Raw genomic sequence first — 14837 nt, forward strand, 5'->3', positions numbered from 1 at the left:
GGTGGTGGGGGAAGCGGTGGTCAACATAGGGGAGGGCGCAGGTAAGCCCGCTGTGGATTAACATGTCAGACGTGTCAGCCAGTGATTTGTGGGGGGTCGGAATTTGAAGGAGGCAGGCGGAACTGTTGCCAAGAGAGAGGTGGTAACTTACCCTTGCAGTTTGGTGGAGGTCCTTGCTCTTCTTCCATTGGATGGCTGCCGCTGCCTCCCAGGCGGTATTGGCGACCCTGCTGCTGAGCCCCCTCGGGGGAACAGGTTGTCCCATTTCTCATCGACGGCGTCGGGAAGCCTGGCCAGGCATCCCCAGATCTGCGCGATGCCATGATGCGTGCTGTCATGTTGACTGGCAATGAGTGCTGAGGGAGTGTTTAAAAGCAGCTCCCCCTTGTTAGCCGTGAGCTGCTGAAGCACAAATCTGGTGAATCAGGCGGAGACAGCCAGCAATGACAAAAAGCTCACGGGGGCTCACTTCCAGCTCTTAGTGCCATTAAATACGGGCCCCGATCTCGCCAACGCGGCCGTCGAGAAACACCACCCCTAGTCGCCACATTCCGGCGCCTGTTCGGGTACACTGAGGGAGAATTCAGAATGTCCAATTCACCTAACAGCACATCTTTCCGGACTTGTGGGAGGAAACCGGAGCACCTGGAGGAAAACCATGCAGACATGGGGAGAACGTGCAGACTCCGCACAGACAGTGACCCATGCTGGGAATCGAACCCGGGTCCCTGGCACTGTGAGACGGCCCCGAGTTGAGAGAATCCCGTCCTGGATAAATCAACCTTGGTTGTAGAATAGTATTAAACTGAAAGAAAAAACATGGGCAAAATTCTCCTACCCGCCCCGCCACATTTCTGCCCCGACCCGCCGGCGGGAGTCTCCGTAACACCGGCCGGTCAATGGGGTTTCCCATTGTGGGGCAGCCCCACGCCGTCGGGAAACCCCTGGGCGCCGGCAAAACGGAGACTCCCGCCGGCGGAGAATGACGCCCCATATGTGGCAAAGATTAGTGTTAAGCCAGAGGATTGGGAAAGTTTTAAAAATCAACAAAAGATTGTTGGCTAACTGGTGACAGTGTCTTCTTCCTCTTGTTATTTCTTACCTCCACCCATTTGGGTGGACCCAAGATCATTTCTTGCTATTGTACTTATTCCATCTCGTACTAACAAAGTTACCCCACCACCCATTCCTACCTGTCTGTCCTTACGGAAAGTCTCATAACCCTGAATATTTAGGTCCCACTTTGATCTCTTCATAACCACGTTTCAGTAATGGCTATGAGATGAGACCCATTAACCTCAATCTGTGCCCCTAATTTCTCTATTGCGTGCTGAATACCAGGTGCATTTAATCAAAGAACAATTAATTTTCCCTTGTTACCTTTTTGTCCCTATTTTATTGGGTTATGGGGTACTGTAGTGTAGCGGTTATGGGTTTATTGTAGTGTAGTGGTTGTGTGGTTACAGTAGTGTAGAGGTTATGGGGTTACAGCAGAGTAGTGATTATGAGGTTACCATAATGTAGTGGTTACTGGGTTACAGTACTGTAGTGGTTATGGGGTTACAGTAGTGTAGTGGTTACTGGGTACTGTAGTGTAGTGGTTACTGGGTCACAGTAGTGTAGTGGTTATGGGGTTACAGTGGTCTAGTGGTTACTGGGTTAGAGTAGTGTCGTGGTTACTGGGTTACAGAAGTGTAGTGGTTACTGGGTTACAGTAGTGTACTGTTTACTGTAGTGTAATTGTTACTGGGATACAGTAATGTAATAGTTACTGGGTTACAGTAGTGTAGTGGTTACTGGGTTACAATAGTGTAATGGTCACTGGGTTACAGTAGTGTAGTGGTTACTGGGTTACAGTATTGTAGTGATCACTGGGTTACAGCAGTGTAGTGGTTACTGGGTTACAGTGATGTAATGGTTTCTGGGTTAAAGTAGTGTAGTGGTTATGGGTTACAGTGGTGTAGTGGTTATGGGTTACAGTAGTGTAGTGGTTACTGGGTTACAATATTGCAGTAGTCACCAGGTTACAGTGGTGTAATGGTTACTGGGTTACAGTAGTGTAATTGTTACTGGTTTACAGTAGTGTAATTGTTACTGGGTTACAGTAGTGTAGTGGTTACTGGGTTACAGTAATGTAATGGCTACTGGGTTACAGCAGTGTAGTGGTTACTGGATTACAGCAGTGTAGTGGTTACTGGATTACAGTGTAGTGGTTAACAGGTTACAGTAGTGTAGTGGTTACTGGGTTACAGAAGTGTAACGGTTACTGGGTTACAGTAGTGTACTGCTCACTGGGTTACTGTAGTGTAATTGTTACTGGGTTACAGTAATGCAATAGTTACTGGGTTACAATAGTGTAATGGTCACTGGGTTACAGTATTGTAGTGATCACTTGGTTACAGCAGTGTGGTAGTTATAGGTTACAGTAGTATGGTGGTTACTGTGTTACAGTAGTGTAATGGTTACTGGGTTACAGTAATGTATTGGTTTCTGGGTTACAGTAGTGTAATGGTTACTGGGTTACAGTAATGTCATGGTTACTGGGTTACAGTAGTGTAATGATTACGGGGTTACAGTAATGTAATAGTTACTGGGTTACAGTAGTGTAATGGTTACTTGGTTACAGTAATGTATTGGTTTCTGGGTTACAGTAGTGTAATGGTTACTGGGTTACAGTAATGTCATGGTTACTGGGTTACAGTAGTGTAATGATTACGGGGTTACAGTAATGTAATAGTTACTGGGTTACAGTAATGTCATGGTTACTGGGTTACAGTAATGTAATAGTTACTGGGTTACAGTAATGTCATGGTTACTGGGTTACAGTAGTGTAATGGTTACTGGGTTACAGTAATGTAATGGTTACTGGATTACAGTAGTGTAATGGTTACTGGGTTACAGTAATGTGATGGTTACTGGGTTACGGTAGTGTAATGGCTTCTGGGTTACAGTAGTGTAATGGTTACTGGGTTATAGTAATGTAATGGTTACTGGGTTACAGTAATGTAATAGTTACTGGGTTACAATAGTGTAATGGTCACTGGGTTACAGCATTGTAGTGATCACTTGGTTACAGCAGTGTGGTAGCTATAGGTTACAGTAGTATGGTGGTTACTGTGTTACAGTAGTGTAATGGTTACTGGGTTACAGTAATGTAATGGTTTCTGGGTTACAGTAGTGTAATGGTTACTGGGTTACAGTAGTGTAATGATTACGGGGTTACAGTAATGTAATAGTTACTGGGTTACAGTAGTGTAATGGTTACTGGGTTACAGTAATGTAATGGTTACTGGATTACAGTAGTGTAATGGTTACTGGGTTACAGTAATGTGATGGTTACTGGGTTACGGTAGTGTAATGGCTTCTGGGTTACAGTAGTGTAATGGTTACTGGGTTACAGTAATGTAATGGTTACTGGGTTACAATAGTGTAATGGTCACTGGGTTACAGTATTGTAGTGATCACTTGGTTACAGCAGTGTGGTAGCTATAGGTTACAGTAGTATGGTGGTTACTGTGTTACAGTAGTGTAATGGTTACTGGGTTACAGTAATGTAATGGTTTCTGGGTTACAGTAGTGTAATGGTTACTGGGTTACAGTAATGTAATGGTTACTGGGTTACAGTAATGTAATAGTTACTGGGTTACAGTAATGTCATGGTTACTGGGTTACAGTAGTGTAATGGTTACTAGGTTACAGTAATGTAATGGTTACTGGGTTACGGTAGTGTAATGGCTTCTAGGTTACAGTAGTGTAATGGTTACTGGGTTACAGTAATGTAATGGTTACTGGGTTACAGTAATGTCATGGTTTCTGGGTTACAGTAGTGTAATAGTTACTGGGTTACAGTAATGTCATGGTTACTGGGTTACAGTAGTGTAATGGTTACTAGGTTACAGTAATGTAATGGTTACTGGGTTGCGGTAGTGTAATGGTTACTGGGTTACAGTAATGTAATGGTTACTGGGTTACAGTAGTATAATGGTTACTGGGTTACAGTAATGTGATGGTTACTGAGTTACAGTAGTGTAAAGGTTACTGGGTTACAGTAGTGTAATGGTTACTGGGTTGCAGTAGTGTAATGGTTATGTGGTTAGTCTGTTCGTTCTCAGCTGGAATCCTTGCTGAGATCCTGATGTCAACTCTCACACGATGAATCTGTGAATTTGATTTCTAAAAATCTGATCACTTGTGGGCTGACCCCAGCTGCTGGATAGTTATTGAAACAAGAATTGATTCACTAGCACTAGTTCATTCCCTCAGCTTTGTGGCTGATTCTTGATGTTCCTGTAACGAAAATTGCACTGTGTGTTGTGATCCGGAATGCACTGTCTGAAAAACTTGTGGAAACAGATTCAACAATAACTTTCAAAAGGGGATTGGATAGATGCTTGAAGACAGAAAAATACAGAACTATTGGCAATTAGCACGGGGACGGCGAGTAATTGCATAGCTCTTTCTTAGGGCCAGCACAGACATCATGGGCCAAATGGCCTGTTGGGTTGTACATTCCTGTACATTTGCCCAGATCGGGGTATGTTGTGGGATGGGATGGGACCCAGTAGCCATTACATTACTGGGATGGGATGTGACCTCCTTTATTAGGGAAAGAGGAAATCATTTCTCTATATGTACCCTGTCAAATCCTTAAATCGTCTTAAACACCTCAATTATGTCATTCTTTAATCTTCCATGCTTAAGGGGATGCAAGTCTTGCCTTTTTCACCTGATCTCATAATTTAACCCTGTGAGTCCCGGAGTTAGGTGTCACTGGTCTTGTTACTGGATTGTTGCTGCTATTACAGGTCCTGAACTCAGTCCCCCCTGTCCCAGGGTGCTGGTGTGTGGGTGGATGGTTTGGTCCTGGAGCGCGTGCTTTGTGCCGGGCAATGAAAGTGCTGTCCCTGGGTGTGAGGTGTAGACAGCGGAGAATTGCAGCCCGCCCTTTGCTCAGTACCTCCTTCTCAGTCACTCCCAGAGTGTCGGAGCTGCCAATCGTGCCGAGCTGAACAGGGTTGAATATGTCCAGTGCCGGTGAGGTGATCATGTGGACTGGATCCCTGGGGCACAGGAGTCGGACACTGCACTGGTGAGTCTGGCTTCATTCTCCTTCTGCTTATTCTCGGAGTCTCTTCATTCTGCAGTGCAACCTTGGTGTAATTTACAGACTTCGGCTCAACCATTATCCTCACAAGTTTATGATATTCATGATTTCCCCTGAATATCTCCAACTCACTTAGTAAATCCATGATGGAAAAAATAAAATTTCAAGGCAAATATTCGGTAACACACCTGCTGTCTGAGTTACTGGATATGCCTGTGTGTGTGTGTATAAAATTCTGTGTGTTCCTCCCTGTCTGTGTATCTGTGTGTGTGTATACCAGTGTGTTCCTCACTGTGTATGTCTGTGTACCTATGTATATCTGTGTGTTCTTCTCTATCTGTATGTCTGCATATCTGTGTGTTTTTGTAGTCTGTATATTCTGTGTGTGTTCCTCGCTGTGTATATGTCTGAATGTCTATGTGTGTGTTCCTTCCTGACTATGTCTGTGTATCAATGTGTGTGTTCCTCTTTGTGCCCACGTATTTCTGTCTCTGTATTCTGTCTCTATGAATATGTGTCTCTGTTTGTTTCTTTGCATTTCTTTTTTTTAAATTTAGAGTATCCAATTCTGGGTGGCACGGTGGCTCAGTGGTTAGCACTGCTGCCTACAATGCTGAGGACCCAGGTTCGATCCCGGCTCTGGGTCTCTGTCCGTGTGGAGTCTGTACGTTCTCCCCGAGTCTGCGTGGGTCTCATCCCCACAACCCAAAGACGTGCAGAGTAGGTGAATTGGCCACGCTAAATTGCCCCTTAATTGGAAATATTAATTGGGAGGTCTAAATTTTATAAAAATAGAGGGCTGGATTCTCCGCAGGCAGGATGCTTCGTTTTGCCGGCAGCCCGGAGATTTCCCGATGGCGTGGGGCTGCCCCACAATGGGAAACCCCATTGACCAGCCAGCGAAACGGGGCATCCCGCCGGCGGGGTGAAACAGAAATGTTGGCGTGTCGGGATGGAGAATCCTGCCCAGAGTATCCAATTCTAATTTTCCAATTAAGGGGCAATTTAGCGTGACCAATCCACCTACCCTGCACATCTTTTTGGGTTGTGGGGGTGAGACCCATGCAGACACGGGGAGAATGTGCAAACTCCACACGGACAGTGACCCAGAGCCAGGATTTTTTTTCATAGAATTTACAGTGCAGAAGGAGGCCATTTGGCCCATCGAGTCGGCACCTGCTCTTGGAAAGAGCACCGTACCCAAGGTCAACACCTCCACCCTATCCCCATAACCCAGTAACCCCACCCAACACTAAGGGCAATTTTGGACACTAAGGGCAATTTATCATGGCCAATCCACCTAACCTGCACATCTTTGGACTGTGGGAGGAAACCGGAGCACCCGGAGGAAACCCACGCACACACGGGGAGGATGTGCAGACTCCGCACAGACAGTGACCCAAGCTGGTATCGAACCTGGGACCCTGGAGCTGTGAAGCAATTGTGCTATCCACAATGCTACCGCTGCCGATCGAACCTGGGCCCTTGGCAGTGCTGCACATTTCTGTACATTTCTGTCTCTATTCTGTGTCTCTGTGAATATGTATGTGTGTGTGTTTGTGTGTATATCTGACTGTATTGTGTGTCTCCGTTACTGTATTTGTCGAGTGTGATTCAGTGGGCTCGTGGATGCAAAATCATAATCTCGGGTTTGGTTTCTTTTCCATTGTGGCTGTTGGGAAAATGTGCAGCAGAATATGTGCAGAGAAACACATACATCCATATAAACCCTGAGCGCGCGTTGAGTCTGCCAAACCAGTACAAACACGAATAAAGTTGCCCAGAGACATGAATTTTATTGGGAGTTTGAAAATAATCTGAATTTGGATGTTGAGTTACTCTAGGGAAGATGCGCCACGCTCTGGGCATAGCAGGTACTGCACCCGAGAGCTGGACCCTCCCGGTAGAAATTGTGCACACATTACAACAACGCAGCTTCAAACTAATTGTAGCCGATTGGGAAAAGAAAACGAAGGAAAATGCAAAGTAACCCCAAATTCTTGGCTGCCAGAGTGAAAATTATATGATGCAAAGAATGATTTAGCTGAAAGACTGAGCAAGCAAGAATACAAAAGTTGACAAAACGTTCGAAACTCAATGCAGCGGAAATAATTTTGCAAAAACAAAATATGATCCGCAGCTGATGAACAGACACGCCTCCAGAAATTTAAAAGTGCCGCTCCCTCAAAGTAATGTTACAGTCATAGCTAAGGTGTAGAGAAAAGATCAACTTAATACGAGGTAGGTCCATTCAAAAGTCTGAAGGCAGCAGGGAAGAAGCTGTTCTTGAGTCGGTTGGTACGTGACCTCAAACATTTGTATCTTTTTCCTGACATGCAGTAGGGGGCTGAGGACACAGCCTCAGCATGTTGATTTTATTTTATTTTCATCCCAGAATTCTTGATGAATAAGTAATAGGAACATAGGAGGAGGAACAGGCCATTCAGCCCATTGAGCCAGCTCTATTCTATATGCTCATGGCTGATCTTCCACTTCAATGTCTTCCCCCCCCCCCCCCACTGCCCCCATAACCTGTTATGTCACTGGCATTTCCAAATCTGTATCTCCGTCTTAAACATATTCAATGGCTGAGCTTCCACAGCCCTCTGGGGAAGAATTCCAAAGATTTACAACCCTATTTGTAAAGAGATTTCTCCTCATATTAGTTCTAAGTGGTTCCCCCTTATTCTATACTCTCAAGGGAAACATCTTACCTGCATCCACCCTGTCTATTGCTTTAATTATTGGACAGGTTTCAGTGAGATCTGGTGCAGTTCCAGGTATTATGGGTGAATCAAGCAAGTGCCCCAAATCGGTCTTCGTGCCAGGTCGATCGTGAGTAACCTGACTCATTCCGTCCGGCACCATCTAAATATTTAAATGAGTCTAATGGCTGTGTTGGTCAATGTTGGGTTTGTGTTGTATTGAGCTGTGTTGGTCAATGTGGGGTTTGTGTTGTATTGAGCTGTGCTGGTCAATGTTGGGTTTGTGTTGTATTGAGCTGTGATGGTCAATGTTGGGTTTGTGTTGTATTGAGCTGTGTTGGTCAATGTTGGGTTTATGTTGTATTGAGCTGTGATGGTCAATGTTGGGTTTGTGTTGTATTGAGCTGTGATGGTCAATGTTGGGTTTGTGTTGTATTGAGCTGCGATGGTCAATGTTGGGTTTATGTTGTATTGAGCTGTGCTGGTCAATGTTGGGTTTGTGTTGTATTGAGCTGTGCTGGTCAATGTTGGGTTTGTGTTGTATTGAGCTGTGCTGGTCAATGTTGGGTTTGTGTTGCATTGAGCTGTGCTGGTCAATGTTGGGTTTGTGTTGTATTGAGCTGTGTTGGTTAATGATGGGTTTGTGTTGTATTGAGCTGTGCTGGTCAATGTTGGGTTTATGTTGTAGTGAGCTGTGTTGGTCAATGTTGGGATTGTGTTGTATTGAGCTGTGCTGGTCAATGTTGGGTTTGTGTTGTATTGAGCTGTGATGGTCAATGTTGGGTTTATGTTGTATTGAGCTGTGCTGGTCAATGTTGGGTTTATGTTGTATTGAGCTGTGTTGTCCAATGTTGGGTTTATGTTGTATTGAGCTGTGATGGTCAATGTTGGGTTTATGTTGTATTGAGCTGTGCTGGTCAATGTTGGGTTTGTGTTGTATTGAGCTGTGCTGGTCAATGTTGGGTTTGTGTTGTATTGAGTTGTGCTGGTCAATGTTGGGTTTATGTTGTAGTGAGCTGTGTTGGTCAATGTTGGGTTTGTGTTGTATTGAGCTGTGATGGTCAAAGTTGGGTTTGTGTTGTATTGAGCTGTGATGGTCAATGTTGGGTTTATGTTGTATTGAGCTGTGCTGGTCAATGTTGGGTTTGTGTTGTATTGAGCTGTGTTGGTCAATGTTGGGTTTATGTTGTATTGAGCTGTGTTGGTCAATGTTGGGTTTATGTTGTATTGAGCTGTGATGGTCAATGTTGGGCTTGTGTTGTATTGAGCTGTGTTGGTTAATGTTGGGTTTGTGTTGTATTGAGCTGTGCTGGTCAATGTTGGGTTTGTGTTGTATTGAGCTGTGATGGTCAATGTTGGGTTTATGTTGTATTGAGCTGTGCTGGTCAATGTTGGGTTTGTGTTGTATTGAGCTGTGTTGGTCAATGTTGGGTTTATGTTGTATTGAGCTGTGTTGGTCAATGTTTGGTTTGTGTTGTATTGAGCTGTGTTGGTTAATGTTGGGTTTGTGTTGTATTGAGCTGTGCTGGTCAATGTTGGGTTTATGTTGTATTGAGCTGTGCTGGTTAATGTTGGGTTTGTGTTGTATTGAGCTGTGCTGGTCAATGTTGGGTTTGTGTTGTATTGAGCTGTGTTGGTCAATGTTGGGCTTATGTTGTATTGAGCTGTGTTGGTCAATGTTGGGTTTGTGTTGTATTGAGCTGTGCTGGTCAATGTTGGGTATGTGTTGTATTGAGCTGTGTTGGTCAATGTTGGTTTTATGTTGTATTGAGCTGTGTTGGTTAATGTTGGGTTTGTGTTGTATTGAGCTGTGCTGGTCAATGTTGGGTTTATGTTGTATTGAGCTGTGCTGGTCAATGTTGGGTTTGTGTTGTATTGAGCTGTGCTGGTCAATGTTGGGTTTGTGTTGTATTGAGCTGTGCTGGTTAATGTTGGGTTTGTGTTGTATTGTGCTGTGCTGGTCAATGTTGGGTTTGTGTTGTATTGAGCTGTGTTGGTCAATGTTGGGTTTGTGTTGTATTGAGCTGTGCTGGTCAATGTTGGGTTTATGTTGTATTGAGCTGTGCTGGTCAATGTTGGGTTTATGTTGTATTGAGCTGTGCTGGTCAATGTTGGGTTTGTGTTGTATTGAGCTGTGTTGGTCAATGTTGGGTTTGTGTTGTATTGAGCTGTGCTGGTCAATGTTGGGTTTGTGTTGTATTGAGCTGTGCTGGTCAATGTTGGGTTTGTGTTGTATTGAGCTGTGCTGGTCAATGTATGGTTTATGTTGGATTAAGCTGTGCTGTCTAATGTTGGCTTTGTGTTGTATTGAGCTGTGATGGTCAATGTTTGGTTTGTGTTGTATTGAGCTGTGTTGGTTAATGTTGGGTTTGTGTTGGATTGAGCTGTGCTGGTCAATGTTGGGTTTATGTTGTAATGAATTGTGCTGGTCAATGTTGGGTTTGTGTTGTATTGAGCTGTGCTGGTCAATGTTGGGTTTGTGTTGTATTGAGCTGCGCTGTTCAATGTTGGGTTTATGTTGGATTGAGCTGTGCTGGTCAATGTTGGGTTTGTGTTGTATTGAGTTGTGCTGGTCAATGTTGGGTTTAGGTTGTATTGAGCTGAGATGGTCAATGTTGGGTTTGTTTTGTATTGAGCTGTGCTGGTCAATGTTGGGTTTGTGTTGTATTGAGCTGTGCTGGTCAATGTTGGGTTTGTGTTGTATTGAGCTGTGATGGTCAATGTTTGGTTTGTGTTGTATTGAGCTGTGCTGGTCAATGTTGGGTTTGTGTTGTATTGAGCTGTGCTGGGCAATGTTGGGTTTGTGTTGTATTGAGCTGTGATGGTCAATGTTGGGTTTGTGTTGGATTGAGCTGTGCTGGTCAATGTTGGGTTTATGTTGTATTGAGCTGTGTTGGTCAATGTTGGGTTTATGTTGTATTGAGCTGTGCTGGTCAATGTCGGGTTTGTGTTGTATTGAGCTGTGATGGTCAATGTTGGGTTTGTGTTGTATTGAGCTGTGTTGGTTAATGTTGGGTTTGTGTTGTATTGCACTGTGCTGGTCAATGTTGGGTTTATGTTGTATTGAGCTGTGCTGGTCAATGTTGGGTTTGTGTTGTATTGAGCTGTGCTGGTCAATGTTGGGTTTGTGTTGTATTGAGCTGTGCTGGTCAATGTATGGTTTATGTTGGATTAAGCTGTGCTGGCCAATGTTGGGTTTGTGTTACATAGAACATACAGTGCAGAAGGAGGCCATTCGGCCCATCGAGTCTGCACCGACCCACATTAATCCCTCACCTCCACCCTATCCCCGCAACCCAATAACCCCTCCCAACCCTTATGGACACTACGGGCAATTTTTAGCATGGCCAATCCACCTAACCTGCACGTCTTTGGACTGTGGGAGGAAACCGGAGCACCCGGAGGAAACCCACGCAGACACGGGGAGAACGTGCAGACTCCGCACAGACAGTGACCCAGCGGGGAATCGAACCTGGGACCCTGGCGCTGTGAAGCCACAGTGCTATCCACTTGTGCTACCGTGCTGCCCCATTTGTATTGAGCTGTGATGGTCAATGTTGGGTTTGTGTTGTATTGAGCTGTGTTGGTTAATGTTGGGTTTGTGTTGGATTGAGCTGTGCTGGTCAATGTTGGGTTTATGTTGTAATGAATTGTGCTGGTCAATGTTGGGTTTGTGTTGTATTGAGCTGTGCTGGTCAATGTTGGGTTTGTGTTGTATTGAGCTGCGCTGTTCAATGTTGGGTTTATGTTGGATTGAGCTGTGCTGGTCAATGTTGGGTTTGTGTTGTATTGAGCTGTGATGGTCAATGTTTGGTTTGTGTTGTATTGAGCTGTGCTGGTCAATGTTGGGTTTGTGTTGTATTGAGCTGTGCTGGGCAATGTTGGGTTTGTGTTGTATTGAGCTGTGCTGGTCAATGTTGGGTTTGTGTTGGATTGAGCTGTGCTGGTCAATGTTGGGTTTATGTTGTATTGAGCTGTGTTGTCCAATGTTGGGTTTATGTTGTATTGAGCTGTGATGGTCAATGTTGGGTTTATGTTGCATTGAGCTGTGCTGGTCAATGTTGGGTTTGTGTTGTATTGAGCTGTGCTGGTCAATGTTGGGTTTGTGTTGTATTGAGTTGTGCTGGTCAATGTTGGGTTTATGTTGTAGTGAGCTGTGTTGGTCAATGTTGGGTTTGTGTTGTATTGAGCTGTGATGGTCAAAGTTGGGTTTGTGTTGTATTGAGCTGTGATGGTCAATGTTGGGTTTATGTTGTATTGAGCTGTGCTGGTCAATGTTGGGTTTGTGTTGTATTGAGCTGTGTTGGTCAATGTTGGGTTTATGTTGTATTGAGCTGTGTTGGTCAATGTTGGGTTTATGTTGTATTGAGCTGTGATGGTCAATGTTGGGCTTGTGTTGTATTGAGCTGTGTTGGTTAATGTTGGGTTTGTGTTGTATTGAGCTGTGCTGGTCAATGTTGGGTTTGTGTTGTATTGAGCTGTGATGGTCAATGTTGGGTTTATGTTGTATTGAGCTGTGCTGGTCAATGTTGGGTTTGTGTTGTATTGAGCTGTGTTGGTCAATGTTGGGTTTATGTTGTATTGAGCTGTGTTGGTCAATGTTTGGTTTGTGTTGTATTGAGCTGTGTTGGTTAATGTTGGGTTTGTGTTGTATTGAGCTGTGCTGGTCAATGTTGGGTTTATGTTGTATTGAGCTGTGCTGGTTAATGTTGGGTTTGTGTTGTATTGAGCTGTGCTGGTCAATGTTGGGTTTGTGTTGTATTGAGCTGTGTTGGTCAATGTTGGGCTTATGTTGTATTGAGCTGTGTTGGTCAATGTTGGGTTTGTGTTGTATTGAGCTGTGCTGGTCAATGTTGGGTATGTGTTGTATTGAGCTGTGTTGGTCAATGTTGGTTTTATGTTGTATTGAGCTGTGTTGGTTAATGTTGGGTTTGTGTTGTATTGAGCTGTGCTGGTCAATGTTGGGTTTATGTTGTATTGAGCTGTGCTGGTCAATGTTGGGTTTGTGTTGTATTGAGCTGTGCTGGTCAATGTTGGGTTTGTGTTGTATTGAGCTGTGCTGGTTAATGTTGGGTTTGTGTTGTATTGTGCTGTGCTGGTCAATGTTGGGTTTGTGTTGTATTGAGCTGTGTTGGTCAATGTTGGGTTTGTGTTGTATTGAGCTGTGCTGGTCAATGTTGGGTTTATGTTGTATTGAGCTGTGCTGGTCAATGTTGGGTTTATGTTGTATTGAGCTGTGCTGGTCAATGTTGGGTTTGTGTTGTATTGAGCTGTGTTGGTCAATGTTGGGTTTGTGTTGTATTGAGCTGTGCTGGTCAATGTTGGGTTTGTGTTGTATTGAGCTGTGCTGGTCAATGTTGGGTTTGTGTTGTATTGAGCTGTGCTGGTCAATGTATGGTTTATGTTGGATTAAGCTGTGCTGCCTAATGTTGGCTTTGTGTTGTATTGAGCTGTGATGGTCAATGTTTGGTTTGTGTTGTATTGAGCTGTGTTGGTTAATGTTGGGTTTGTGTTGGATTGAGCTGTGCTGGTCAATGTTGGGTTTATGTTGTAATGAATTGTGCTGGTCAATGTTGGGTTTGTGTTGTATTGAGCTGTGCTGGTCAATGTTGGGTTTGTGTTGTATTGAGCTGCGCTGTTCAATGTTGGGTTTATGTTGGATTGAGCTGTGCTGGTCAATGTTGGGTTTGTGTTGTATTGAGTTGTGCTGGTCAATGTTGGGTTTAGGTTGTATTGAGCTGAGATGGTCAATGTTGGGTTTGTTTTGTATTGAGCTGTGCTGGTCAATGTTGGGTTTGTGTTGTATTGAGCTGTGCTGGTCAATGTTGGGTTTGTGTTGTATTGAGCTGTGATGGTCAATGTTTGGTTTGTGTTGTATTGAGCTGTGCTGGTCAATGTTGGGTTTGTGTTGTATTCAGCTGTGCTGGGCAATGTTGGGTTTGTGTTGTATTGAGCTGTGATGGTCAATGTTGGGTTTGTGTTGGATTGAGCTGTGCTGGTCAATGTTGGGTTTATGTTGTATTGAGCTGTGTTGGTCAATGTTGGGTTTATGTTGTATTGAGCTGTGCTGGTCAATGTCGGGTTTGTGTTGTATTGAGCTGTGATGGTCAATGTTGGGTTTGTGTTGTATTGAGCTGTGTTGGTTAATGTTGGGTTTGTGTTGTATTGCACTGTGCTGGTCAATGTTGGGTTTATGTTGTATTGAGCTGTGCTGGTCAATGTTGGGTTTGTGTTGTATTGAGCTGTGCTGGTCAATGTTGGGTTTGTGTTGTATTGAGCTGTGCTGGTCAATGTATGGTTTATGTTGGATTAAGCTGTGCTGGCCAATGTTGGGTTTGTGTTACATAGAACATACAGTGCAGAAGGAGGACATTCGGCCCATTGTGTCTGCACCGACCCACATTAATCCCTCACCTCCACCCTATCCCCGCAACCCAATAACCCCTCCCAACCCTTATGGACACTACGGGCAATTTTTAGCATGGCCAATCCACCTAACCTGCACGTCTTTGGACTGTGGGAGGAAACCGGAGCACCCGGAGGAAACCCACGCAGACACGGGGAGAATGTGCAGACTCCGCACAGACAGTGACCCAGCGGGGAATCGAACCTGGGACCCTGGCGCTGTGAAGCCACAGTGCTATCCACTTGTGCTACCGTGCTGCCCCATTTGTATTGAGCTGTGATGGTCAATGTTGGGTTTGTGTTGTATTGAGCTGTGTTGGTTAATGTTGGGTTTGTGTTGGATTGAGCTGTGCTGGTCAATGTTGGGTTTATGTTGTAATGAATTGTGCTGGTCAATGTTGGGTTTGTGTTGTATTGAGCTGTGCTGGTCAATGTTGGGTTTGTGTTGTATTGAGCTGCGCTGTTCAATGTTGGGTTTATGTTGGATTGAGCTGTGCTGGTCAATGTTGGGTTTGTGTTGTATTGAGCTGTGATGGTCAATGTTTGGTTTGTGTTGTATTGAGCTGTGCTGGTCAATGTTGGGTTTGTGTTGTATTGAGCTGTGCTGGGCAATGTTGGGTTTG

General features: G+C 44.4%; 1 protein-coding gene across 1 annotated transcript in view; it reads left to right on the forward strand.

Annotated features, from left to right (window-relative positions):
• Window positions 1-4811: 4811 nt before the first annotated feature.
• LOC140410410 (vitrin-like) overlaps window positions 4812-14837 on the forward strand; it is a 137518-nt gene continuing 127492 nt past the window's right edge. Inside the window, exon 1 of the mRNA XM_072498479.1 lies at window positions 4812-5089. The gene's annotated coding sequence lies outside the window, so the exon portion shown is untranslated. The remainder of the gene's footprint in view (window positions 5090-14837) is intronic.

The sequence above is a fragment of the Scyliorhinus torazame genome, chromosome 4 (genome assembly GCF_047496885.1).
Source record: "Scyliorhinus torazame isolate Kashiwa2021f chromosome 4, sScyTor2.1, whole genome shotgun sequence".
NCBI lineage: Eukaryota > Metazoa > Chordata > Chondrichthyes > Carcharhiniformes > Scyliorhinidae > Scyliorhinus > Scyliorhinus torazame.